Source organism: Suncus etruscus, chromosome 2 (assembly GCF_024139225.1).
Source record: "Suncus etruscus isolate mSunEtr1 chromosome 2, mSunEtr1.pri.cur, whole genome shotgun sequence".
In the NCBI taxonomy this organism is placed as follows: domain Eukaryota; kingdom Metazoa; phylum Chordata; class Mammalia; order Eulipotyphla; family Soricidae; genus Suncus; species Suncus etruscus.
In genome coordinates, this window is record NC_064849.1 from 28,979,053 (window position 1) to 28,991,384 (window position 12,332).

Sequence of the window (12,332 nt, forward strand, 5' to 3'; positions counted from 1 at the left end):
TTTTTCATTTGTTATTCCTTTTAATATTTTTTCAGTTAGTCATCCACAGGCATGAGTGGTAGTTAAATTATTAATCTATGAGGGGTGATTGTTGCTTTCAAATATGTTTGTCCTTTAGTTTCTTAACCTTTAGCCAATTCCATGTTTGTCATGATTTATTATATATATGTACACATATATATACATATATATATATATATATATATATATATATATATATGTTTTTGACCTTCTCTTGGCAGATGGCTTCAATATTATTGTCATTAAGAATGATCCTGACACTGGCTACAGAGATACATTTGTGTTCTGTTTATGCAATATAGAAAGCCAGAGAACTTTTTAAAAGCTGTCGTCATACATCACTGTCAGTATTTTGAACCACTAAGTTGTTATTAAAAATTCAGGGACAATAATCCATTTTGAGAATACCATGAGTAAAGCACATATTGTAATGACTGATTGACATTTCAGGAATAACATCATTCATGACATGCTAATTTCTCTGCAACCCATTTCCTTGGATAAGTGTCTATTGTATAAATATGCTTGGTCTCCAACCTCTTCCTAACATTTTCTTTTGATGAGAGTCTTGATATTGCAAAATAAAAATCATTTGAAATTTGCTTATTTCATATAGCAAACAAAATAGCTTTCTTCATGGCTAAAACAAATGATGCTCTTTACCAGAAAATAGTTTTGTCTTACATGGCATTGACTATTTTTCGAGAAGAGAGCTAATAAAAACTTAAATTGGCTGTGTTCTGGTTTGGGAGTAATGAGTAGTGCAAAGAAAACAGACTAGCTGGAGTGAGAGAGATGGGCAAGTTCTGGTTCTACTTCATGAAAAAAAAATGGCTTCATGACTTTGGAAATGACAAGAAACTTCATTTCTCACAACTGTAGTGGTCTCTAGGGTTTTTTCTTTTACTCTTAATTAAAAAAAAATTAAACATGTTTTGGTAACAGTTCTGGTATGCTATGAGATGATGCCTCACTAAGAAAATGCTTCCCTGATAACAATGCCTTAAATTCTTTGTGGAAGGATTACTAATACATTTTGTAACCAAGAGTGGAAAATTGATTTAGCCATCCTATGGTTTTCAAATATTTTTATCCCATGAACTATTTTGGCAGGACAAAGGGTTCATATTTTATTCCATAACTTTCGCTTGTTACTACAAAAAAAATCAACAGAAAAAATGGTCTTATTGGTGAAAAAATGCATTGCTTCTTTTAGTTATAAGCAAATGGAATAATCAAACAATCATAAACTTTTAATGCTTTTTTGGTGGTAGCAGAAAGCATAAATTCAGGGCTGGAGAGACAGTACAAGGAATAGAACGTCTTCCATGCAACTAACCTGGGTTCAATTCCGTTTATGATCTCCTCAACCCAGCCAAAAGTGATCACTGGCTAATTTCTTTCATGTAGTGTCTAAATCTTTAAAAATACATTTAAAAATATTTTATTTGATTCACTAAACAAAGTTATCTTTTCTGTTCTCTTTAAATAATTTTTATTTTGACCATAGTGTATTACAAATCTTTCACAGTAGTATTTTATGTACATAGTGACATTGAATCAGGGGCATTCCCACCACCAATGTTGTGCTCCTTCCACCCCTGTTCCAAGCATGCATCCCATATACCCTTCCTTTGACCCCCTGGCTGCTAGTATGAGAGAAGAAAGGGAAAAAGGAAGAAAAACATAAGAATACAAAAAACCCTTGAAAAGCACCACAGCAATAAAGACAACAATAAACAATAACCATGGTCCCAAAATAAAAACAAAATAAAACAAACCCCAAATAAACAAACAACAACAATAACAAAAATAATTAGTGCTTCTCTCTCTCTCTTTTTTGCATAGGCCCAGTAAATATTGGGGAGATTAGAAAGGGAATTCCCTTGGCCTAAGAGATACAGGGTTTCTCCACCCTTGAAGTATACTGTTATGGGAATAACTTCAAGCTCTGTACATGATCTTTTACTCTCCCCTAGGTCATTTTGTGGTGTCTGGAAACTTTGTGCTCAGATGTGGATGATAAAATTAAGCCTCTGTAACTAGAGATCTTGGTATTTGTACAGGTCATAGGATAGAGCCTAGGATGGAATCTTTCTTTACAGTTCTAAACTCTAGAGGTTCTGTTCCATCACTGTTGTTTTTGTTTTATTCAGTCTTCTGTAATTGGAGGTCTTGATTTTTGCACCAATCCTAGGATAAAGCCTAGGGTAATTAGTCTTTTATTATGTTTCCAGAAGTTCTGCAAGTTGTAATTGGCTCAATCAGAACTCTTAGAGATCTTGGTTGTTGTACAGATCATAGGCCAAAGCCTAGACTAGGGTCTTTTTTATTGGTCCCAGGATAAGTTCTGCCCAGTCATGGTTGTCACAGTCAGTCTTCTATAGTTAGCGATCTTGGCTTTTGCACAAATCAAAGGATGACTTACATCTGATTTCATCTTATCATTAGTTGGTGAGCTAAGACATCCTGCTCTTAATTAAAATTGTTGCCATTTCCTCATTGTCAGGTTGTCATATCAAAACTGGAGCATGTTGGTGTCAGAGCAGTATTAAAAATGTCCCAAAGGGAGTTTGGTTCCTGGAGCTGTTGCAGAGAACTGTGTTGGTTCTATGCCTGAGATTGAGGGTATGGGGTTGGACGGTTGCTGTCTAATCACATGAAGTCTAAGTTGGGGCCACATGACATATGTTCAAGGTGGGAGTCACCCTGAATTGTAAAATGTGAATTCTTATCCCTAGTAGAAAAGAGCTTGTCTATATAGTAAAATTTCCCCTCTTTTAAGTATGCTTTTGCAAAAAAAAAATTGTTGCTATATAATATTGCAGGTGCACTTGGGGGGGGGGGAACTGTCAGGCTCCATCATCTTTTCTGTTTAATGAAAAAAATTGTAGCCATATTATAAAGATAGAGAAAGGTCAGACTCTCTTCTATTTTTTAAAATTTTAATTATTTATTAGAATTCTATAGTTTAAATGCTTTTAATACTAAATTTCTTATGAACATAATTTCTTTTTTTAATATCTTTATTTAAACACCTTGATTTAAAGGTGATTTAAACATGATTATGGTTGAGTTTCAGTCTTGTAAAGAACACCTCCCTTCACCAGTGCAACATTCCCATCACCATTGTCCCAAATCTCCCTCCTCCCCACCCCAACCCTGCCTGCACTCTAGACAGGCTTTCTACTTCCCTCATTCATTCACATTGTTATGATGGTTCTCAATGCAGTTATTTTTCTAACTGCACTCATCACTCTTTGTAGTGAGCTTCATGTAGTGAGCTGGATCTTCCAGCACTCCTCTCTTTTGTCTCTAAAATTATTGCAAGAATGTCTTTCATTATTCTTAAAACCCATAAATGAGTGAGACTATTAACTTTCTATCTCTCTCCCTCTGTCTTATTTCACTCAGCATAATAGATTCCACGTACATCCATGTATAGTAAAATTTCATGAATTCGTCTCTCCTGATGGCTGCATCAGAACAGCCTACTGGTTAGAGACCATTAATTTTATTGCAATTCTATTCATGACTTCATCTCTCTTGACAGCTGCATAATATTCCATTGTGTATATGTACCACAGTTTCTTTAGTCATTCATCTTTTGAAGGGCAGCTTGGTTGTTTCCAGAGTCTGGATATTGTAAATAGTGCTGCAATGAATATTGGTGTAAGGAAGTGATTTTTGTATTGTATTTTTTGTGTTCCTAGGGCATATCCCTAGGAGTGGTATAGCAGGATCATATGGGAGCTCAATTTCCAGGTTTTGGAGGAATCTCCATATTGCTTTCCAGAAAGGTTGGACTAGATGGAATTCCAACCTGCAGTGTGTAGTAAAACAGCCCTTAGGATAGGCTTGGATGGTGGATGGAGGCCTTTGTTCTTAGGCCCTGGCCATGTGACTCCATCCCCCATTACCCTGCGGGTCTGGGTCCAGGAAAGCGACAGGTATTGAACTCACTCACAGGCAGGCTTCCAGAGAAATAACATCTTTATTTAGCCCTAGCCAACAGATATGGCTGCTAACCATTTACGCATTCAGCTCTGCATTCTCACTTCTCCCTCAACCATAGCTCTCCATCCAGGTAAATGCCAATTCCTCTCCATCCTGGCCAAAGATCAAAAGACCCTCCTGATCTCGGCCTAAGAAAGAAATCCATGACTGTTGGAGTTTTGTACCATGTTTGCTGAAAACTTGTTGGAAATGAAGCCACCTGGAATTTGTGTCACAATGTAACCCCAGAAAAAAGATCCATGGATAGACTCACAGTCTATGGATCCCAGTTAAACTGTGCTATCTGAATTTCTGGTTTTCCATCCACATACACAGTGCTATTGTTGACCATTTCTACAATGGCTACCCAAGATTGCACCGATCCCAAAGGAAATGCAGAAGCCCAACCAACTCATGATGGATGTAACACTTAGGGATGCCCCAACACATGGATGACTGTACTGGCCTTCCTTCTTCATTCAGCTTGATATTATCTTCTGTACCAGGCTTCAACCTGCTTTTCCAGACCCATCAAGTGTCTTTTGCCGGTCTTTTTGGAGCTCCAGACCCCTCATCTTTACAGATTAGTATTGGATTCTGTAGAAATTTCACCTTTTGTATTTTTTTTTTATAATTGTAATCCTTTGAATTTATATTTGGTACTACACTTCTTTTGACTATTGTAATTAATGTTTTTTTTATTTTAGTTTTTAATCTTAGGAATTGATGTTGTATTACATTAGGGTTTTGCTTTCTTGACTTTAGTGGGTTAGATATTGTTGTTTATAATTTCCTAAATGATGTTTTTCTCTGTTCTCAGGGCTTTTTGCGAGGGCGTATCATAGGTGAAATACTGTTTATAGGAGGTTCTATCCATTTTGGATGGGCCCTCAAGTTGTTTATTTACACAGGGAGGTTCTTTGCCTTAAACATTTTGTTCTGATTTGTGACTTAAGCTCCCATCTATAAATAATCGGCCGTACTTGGCACATCAATTTCAGACCTCATATGGACTTTTGCCTGAACTAAGAACTTGGATTAAGTTCAGATCCCTATTGATCATCATTGCAGTGGTTCCCCACTGTGCAGGAAGTATACGCTTCTTCCTCCAAAATAAGGGCCTAATTCAATGCCCTCAAAGATGGGCTTTACCTGGACTTGAACAGAAAATGGGTCCAGAGAGTTAGCATGGAGATAAGGCGTTTGCCTTTCATGCAGAAGGTCATTGGTTAGAATCCCGGTATCTGCCAGGAGTGATTTCTGAGCATAGATTCAGGAGTAACTCCTGAGCACTGCCAGGTGTGACCCAAAAACCAAATACCAAAAACCACCACCAACAACAACAACAAATAAAGAAAAGGTGCTTCTTGCCTGCTACACTACCTTTCTGTCATCTCTTCGAAGGATCTATGTCTATGGGGATTACAATTGGGCTTTCTGATTGCCCCCGGAGCTCCCCATCGCCTACTAGATCCTTGATCATTGAATTTCAGATTCTCCATCTGCTTCTCCAAGGAAGAACTTACTTGGAATTTTTCATCTTGTACGTCATAGATCTATCATCTCAGGAGCTTTAGTTGATTCCTTGACACGTTTCTGATTTTAGACACTCTGTGTTTTAGGTTAGAAGCTTTGCTTTACATTTTCCTACTATGCGCTTATGAAAACAGCTGCTCTTTTTATTATTAACTAGTTTTTTCTTTAATAATTGTATATAATATTACTTACTTTTGTATATTTTTGTCTGTTTACTAAAAACAAACAGGGGAATTGTTGCATATGTAAACATTTTTATGGGATTATTATGTTACTGACCCTACCCTGATCGGTGATTGTGCCCTACCCTAGGATGTGACCTGGCATTCTGCTCCCACCCTAGGGTGGTACCTGATTCTGCTCCCACCATTGGGTGGTACCTGATCCCACCATTGGGTTGTACCTGATTCTGGGGCATAAAAGCAAGGGTTGTGGAAGGTGAGGGGCTTTTTTCCTTAGGCCTTTTGGCTTCGGCCTCTTCACGGAATAAAGGGCTGTTTTCTTTGGAAGCCTGACTGCCTGTTGGCTTTCTTACCCCCCCCCCCCCCCCCCGCATTCTCCTCAGGACTGTCGGCTGAACAGGGTAATAGACATGTGATCCAAGCTGGAGGAGAAAGGCCTCATCCTCCATCCCTTCATCAGTCAACCTCATCAGGAGCTGACTTGCAACACAGTGGATTAGAGTTCCTTTCTCCCCATATCCCTGTCAACACTGCTTGTTCTAATTTTTTGTGATGTGTGCCAATCTCTGTGGTGTGAGATGTTACCTCATAGTTGTTTTGATTTGCATCCCCCTGATGATTAGTGATGTGGAGCATTTTTTTCATGTGTCTTTTGGCCATTTGTATTTCTTTACCAAATTGTCTGTCCATTTCTTCTCCCTTTTTTTGACGGGATAAGATGTTTTTTTCTTGTAAAGTTCTGTCAGTGCCTTGTATATTTTGGAGATTAGCCCCTTATCTGATGGGTATTGCATGAATAGTTTCTCTCACTCAGTGGGTGACTCTTGTATCCTGGGCACTATGTCCTGAGGTGCAGAAGTTTCTCAGCTTAGTATATTCCCATCTGTTAATCTCTGCTTTCACTTGTTTGGACAGTGTAGTTTCCTCCTTGAAGATGTCTTTAGTCTTAATGTCATGGAGTATTTTACCTGTGTATTGTTCTATATATTTTATGGTATCAGGTCTGATATCAAGGCCTTTAATCTATTTGGATTTTATCTTCATACATGATGTTATCTGGGGGTCTATGTTCACTTTTTTGCAAGTGGCTAGCCAGTTGTGCCAACACCACTTGTTGAAGAGGCTTTCTTTGCTCCATTTAGGATTTCTTGCTCATTTATCAAAAATAAGGTGATTGTATATCTGGGGAACATTCTCTGAGTATTCAAGCCTATTCCACTGATCTAAGTGTCTGTCTTTATTCCAAAACCATGCTGTTTTGATAACTATTGCTTTGTAATACAGTTTAAAGTTGAGGAAAGTAATGCCTCCCATATTCCTTTTCCCAAGGAGTGCTTTAGCTATAGAGTGATGGCATTAAATCTGTATAATGCTATGGGGTTATGAACATAATTTCAATACCACAACCATCACCCATGTATTCTCTCCCTCTCAAAGAATCCACAAAACCCCTCCTTCCTAACAACTCATCTCAATTGTGTGGACCAGTTTTCCCATTTTGTTGCTTTTGAATCTTCATTGCTACCTTGCTGTATCTTTAAGTACTACATATGAGACAGATCTTTTTTTATCTATCCCTTTCTTCTGATTGACTCACTCTAGATCTATTTATATTTCTATAAATTGCATTACCTTATTCTTTTTTGCCTTCTTTTTTGTTGTTGTTTTTTGTTTTCGATGACTCTGGGGTTACTCCTGACTCTGCACTCAGAAATTGCTCATGGCAGGCACAAGGGACCATATGGGATGTCACGATTCAAATCACTGTCTGTCCTGGATCAGCTGTGTGGAAGGCAAATGCCCTAAAACTGTGCTATCTCTAAGGCCTCCTTTTTGTTTTGCCTTCTATTTCTTATTTTAGTTTGTTTTGCATCTGGTGCTGGTCTATAACCTTACAACAGGGAAATACAAACCATGAACTATTGAGTGACTCCAACATTATTTTTAAATATTGTGATGACACTGACTTTTAATGATGTGGGAATTTGTAAAAGGATCATAGGGAGAAAGCTACATTAATGGGGGAAGGACAATCATAATAATAAAGATACCTAATATTTGTATAGAAATATACAATTTGTTGAGTACATATTTCAAGGGAGCCTTGAAACAAGAACCTGAGTTGGACTCATTTATCCTTTGATTACAGATGTGGATCTATGATAAGGACCTAAATGTCTTTCTTATACCTCTAGCACATTGTAGATGAGTGTTCAGTCTTCAGTAATTCTTTATTCCATAATATGACGATATAGGTTTAAGTATATACCATTGGGGAACCATTTGGAAATGAAAATTTTCGAAGCATAGCACAATTAATCTTTGCTAGTCATTATTTACTCTTTCACAAAGATACAGAAATGGGGCATAAATATGAGGCAGACAATATAAGGTACTGTTAAAAATATGGGCCCTGGAGTAAAGTAAAATTCTCCTCCAAATATATGTAGGATCATGGGTGACAATATATATCTGCATCCTTTGAGGTGAGGACTCCTTTAATAAAAGAGAATCTCTCCAAGTTTGCCTTTCCTTCTTTTCTCTTGGCTGTATGCAATTAAATTGCTTTTATCTTAGTATTTTTAATTGTATATATATTAAACATATCTCTTGTGCAGAGAGATAAAATCCAAAGTTGCAAACATTTATCATTTAAGCAAGAATATTTCTTTTAATATCTGGTGACATTAATATAAGAAATGATGGACTATCTGTTTTGGGGCCTTCTCCCCTCTTCACCTCAGACAAGATTAGTAGAGAATTTAAATGTCAGAATATAGCTAAAAGGAAAATCAGAATATTGAGACTGTTAGGAAATGGAGACACATTTACATATACTAAGGCTCCTATCACTTTAGATTATTTTTATGTATATTAAATAAAGAATATTCTTCAACTCAAAATTGCAAATGAATTATTAATGGATCCTCAAAGCATGTGGCACCTTATTTTTCCCATTGCTAAGATGTAACAAGAAACAGTAGATAATATGTAGACAGAAGAATTTAGACAATACCAATAGCATAGAGAGTGGGTCTGAGACTAGTGGTTACATTTATGATATTATTTGGAATTAAGGGAGAAGTTAGGATGTGTTCAAAAGGACAAAATGGCTTTGAAAGAATGATACATCGTTCTTGAATGTGACTTTCTATGGAATTTTTCAGTCTTTTGGATAAAATTCAAAATTAGTCCGTTTTTTTAAAACAGCAAATCACCTATAGGAAAACAGTTTGTGTTGATGGCCACATAAGCCCTTCCAGTTCATCTGAAGTGCAATAGTAAAACATGACATTGTTCACAGGCTGTGTGAGAATTAGATGAGACACCCACTCTATGTATTAAATATTGCACACTGCCCCTTCTGATGAAGAAAATAACAGAAAAGTATTCCAACAATAATTACTGTTTTGAAATTGAGACCCATCGGGCAGAGCTGAAAAATGTAATGCCTGGGGGTGGAATAAAGAGAAGAGAGGATGAGAAGGCATGTTGTTTTCTCTGCTTTGCATTCTGGCCTCAGCTAGATCTGAGGTCTGGGCTGTCTCCTGGACTGCCCTTGTTGGTCTTTGTGATTTAATGCTCATGTGGTTTCATGGCCTTACATGAAAACCAGAAAAAATATTTCCTCTTACTTGGAAGATCTGGTGAATGAGAAATGTACAGCCGAGTCAGAGTTAGAGCTGGCAATATGAATTGTGGTTGTTGGCATGATGAAAACTTAAAAATTCAGTGCTGAAAATCAGATTATTTGAGGAGGACAGGAATCAAAGACAACCATCTTACCATTGACTTTCATGACCTCTTTAGCTGGAGCGTCTGGGTTTCATATCCATGATTTAGAGATAAATACCTTAATCTTGACAATCAGTGGCCCTTCAAAGGTGGGCTATCCATACCAAGCAAAACTTCTCATTGGCATTTACAGTGAAGGATGGCTGGCAACAGCTTGTTAATATTCTACAAAGGGAGTTATAGACATGGAATATATCCACTCTTTCTCTTATATAGCAATTTCTACCTACTCTCTTGTCTCAGGTACAAGAGGTCCTGAGTTTCATATTTCATTAATTTAGGAAAGACCAATATACATTGTTTATAATCTTCCTCCACTCATCTAAGGGGAAATGTATTTTAAATGGCCATCTGCTCCTGTGCCTCTCCATTCATGTTACAGTTAAATATGACTTGGGCAAAGATAAACAGGAGGACAGAGGACTCAGAGGTAGGTGGGTGTCTGACAAGCATCACAAAACCAGGACAAATGAAGGTTCTTGAGAATGCTTAGTGCCAGTGTGTTCTCACTGGTTCAGTGTGTATCACTTTCATTTAAAGATGGTCTTGGCCTCTTTCCACCCACTGTCCGAGAATCTATCTCTCAAAAAGTATTTTTTTGTGTGCCAAATATACAAGCATGGTCAAGATGGAAATCCTTTTCTTTTCGTTCTTTTTCTCTTAAATATAACTTAATGAGTGAGGTGATTTTAGAACTGCTGAGGAAAACAAATCAATTCTTTTTGGTTTTTAAAAACTAACAAGAAATGCTGAGTGAGTAAAAGGCTATGAAGCATTCAGTAAATGCACCCACATCAGGAGGGAGGTCAAGTTAAAATTGTGTTTGACTGTTGGAGTTTACTAAAAAAATTTAAGTACCATTACTGGAGATAAAATATTATATGTGTGCATTAGCTCTTGGCTAGATAGCCAATGCTCATGTTCATGGTATAATTTTTATATATAAATGGACGTGCTACAAATCAATGCTCTTTAATCTCAACTGTATCCACAAAGCTGCTCAGAAACCCTGTTATTCATCTGATTTCCTATCACATACCCACCTCAGGGGCAATACAGTCTTTTGTAATTTGGTTCAGTTCTCTCAACAATTCCAGCTGATGGTTTCCTTTTCAGAGACTTCCTTTATTTTCCTCTTCTTCCAAGCAAGACCCCTCATAAATAATCTTAGTTTTCATCCTGTTTTACCATTTTGGTGTCTTGGAAACAAGATCTTGCTTAGTTCTCTAGTATTCTGGCTCTGAGGTTTGCAAAGTTTTTGCTTTCCCTCATGTTTCTGTGGTAGACATTGAGTCTGGTTGAAGCTGATCTTTACTGTGCTTCATAGACTTCCTATTAAGTGGGATCTCTTGGGTTTTATAGCACCCTGAAATACCTGGCCTCAATCCATGCTGGATTTCTAGTATCTAATATAGTTACCTCCCTACTCCACTTTTACTTTTAGTGACATTTTTAACTCTTTTATTTCAAAAATACTTCAAACCTGGCACTAAACATTTATTTCTTCTTTTAGTACAAGACTTCTGAATTGTTACATGCTTTCTTACCTTTCTTACCTTACTCAGGTTCCTGCTCATTGTGGAAAAGTCTTTTCCTCCTTTGATTTGTGATGCTAGATTTATCTTTTTCATTTTTTTCTGGTGAGTCCTCAAGACATTTTTTTTTGCATGCAAGCATTAAAACCGGATATACCTTATGATTGGATATTAGGATATCTTAGATTAGGATTTTTTTATTTGAGCAAATGAATCCAAAATTTATGTGCATCTCCCATTCTCTTCCCTAGAACTTTTTTTTTGCTTGTTTTTGGGTCACACCTGGTGATGCTCAGGGTTACTTTTGGCTATGTTATAGTTATAGTTAAGCTATAGCTCTTACCCTCATTCTTCTTTAATTTTATGCTGCCATAATTGATCACCATGCTCAAACAAACATCCTTTTTCATCATTTCCTATGTCTTTCTATTCTTCCTTCCTAGTTGTACTGACTTAGATCTATCTCTCTCCCTACTCTCTTATCAGTGTCACTAGAGTTGTACTCATTGCTCATTCTGACTATCATTGTTTCATTAATTATCCAGTCCTTATACTGGATATTAGAATTTTGAGAGGCAGTTGTCTCACAGCAAGAGGATTTCAGAAATTCTGAAGAATACTGCTATCACTTACAGCAGAATTCACAGAACCATGTAGTGTGAGAGAATGAATTTGGACCTCCTGCATGCCAAGTATGCATTGTAATTCTTTGAGCTATCATCCAATACCTGTTCTTAGACATTTTTTCCTTCAACTACACATCACTGTACTGACTTTCTCTATGTTTAAGACTTTTTTTTTATCAGTCTATGTTCAAGAATGTTATTTTTATTAAAATGTTTAATACAAAGCATCAGTGTTGATACAAATACACATCTTCAACCTGGTCTCAGAACCTTGTACTTATAGAGTAACAACTTGAACTGTACTACTTCTGTTAGTAGTTTTTCTTCCCCCTGCCATTTCCATTTGTTGAAATCCAACTGATAATTAAAAATAGCTTAAGATTTAAAACCCCTTCTCTAGGGACCTTCTTCCATCCTCTTTAAAAGTATTTCTGCTGAGCCTTCTTTGACACACTCCTCTGTCTTGTGTTTCCTATTAGGTGTGTACAGGATGTAACTGCCTTCTTATTTTTACACCAGAAACAGAGAGCACTCAATACTTCGTGAATCAAAATGAACTAAAATTAGAAAATAGTGAAAAAACAGTTTGATGTCTATCTTGAGTTAAGTTCAAGAGAGATATTCTCAAAGATTTTATTCCT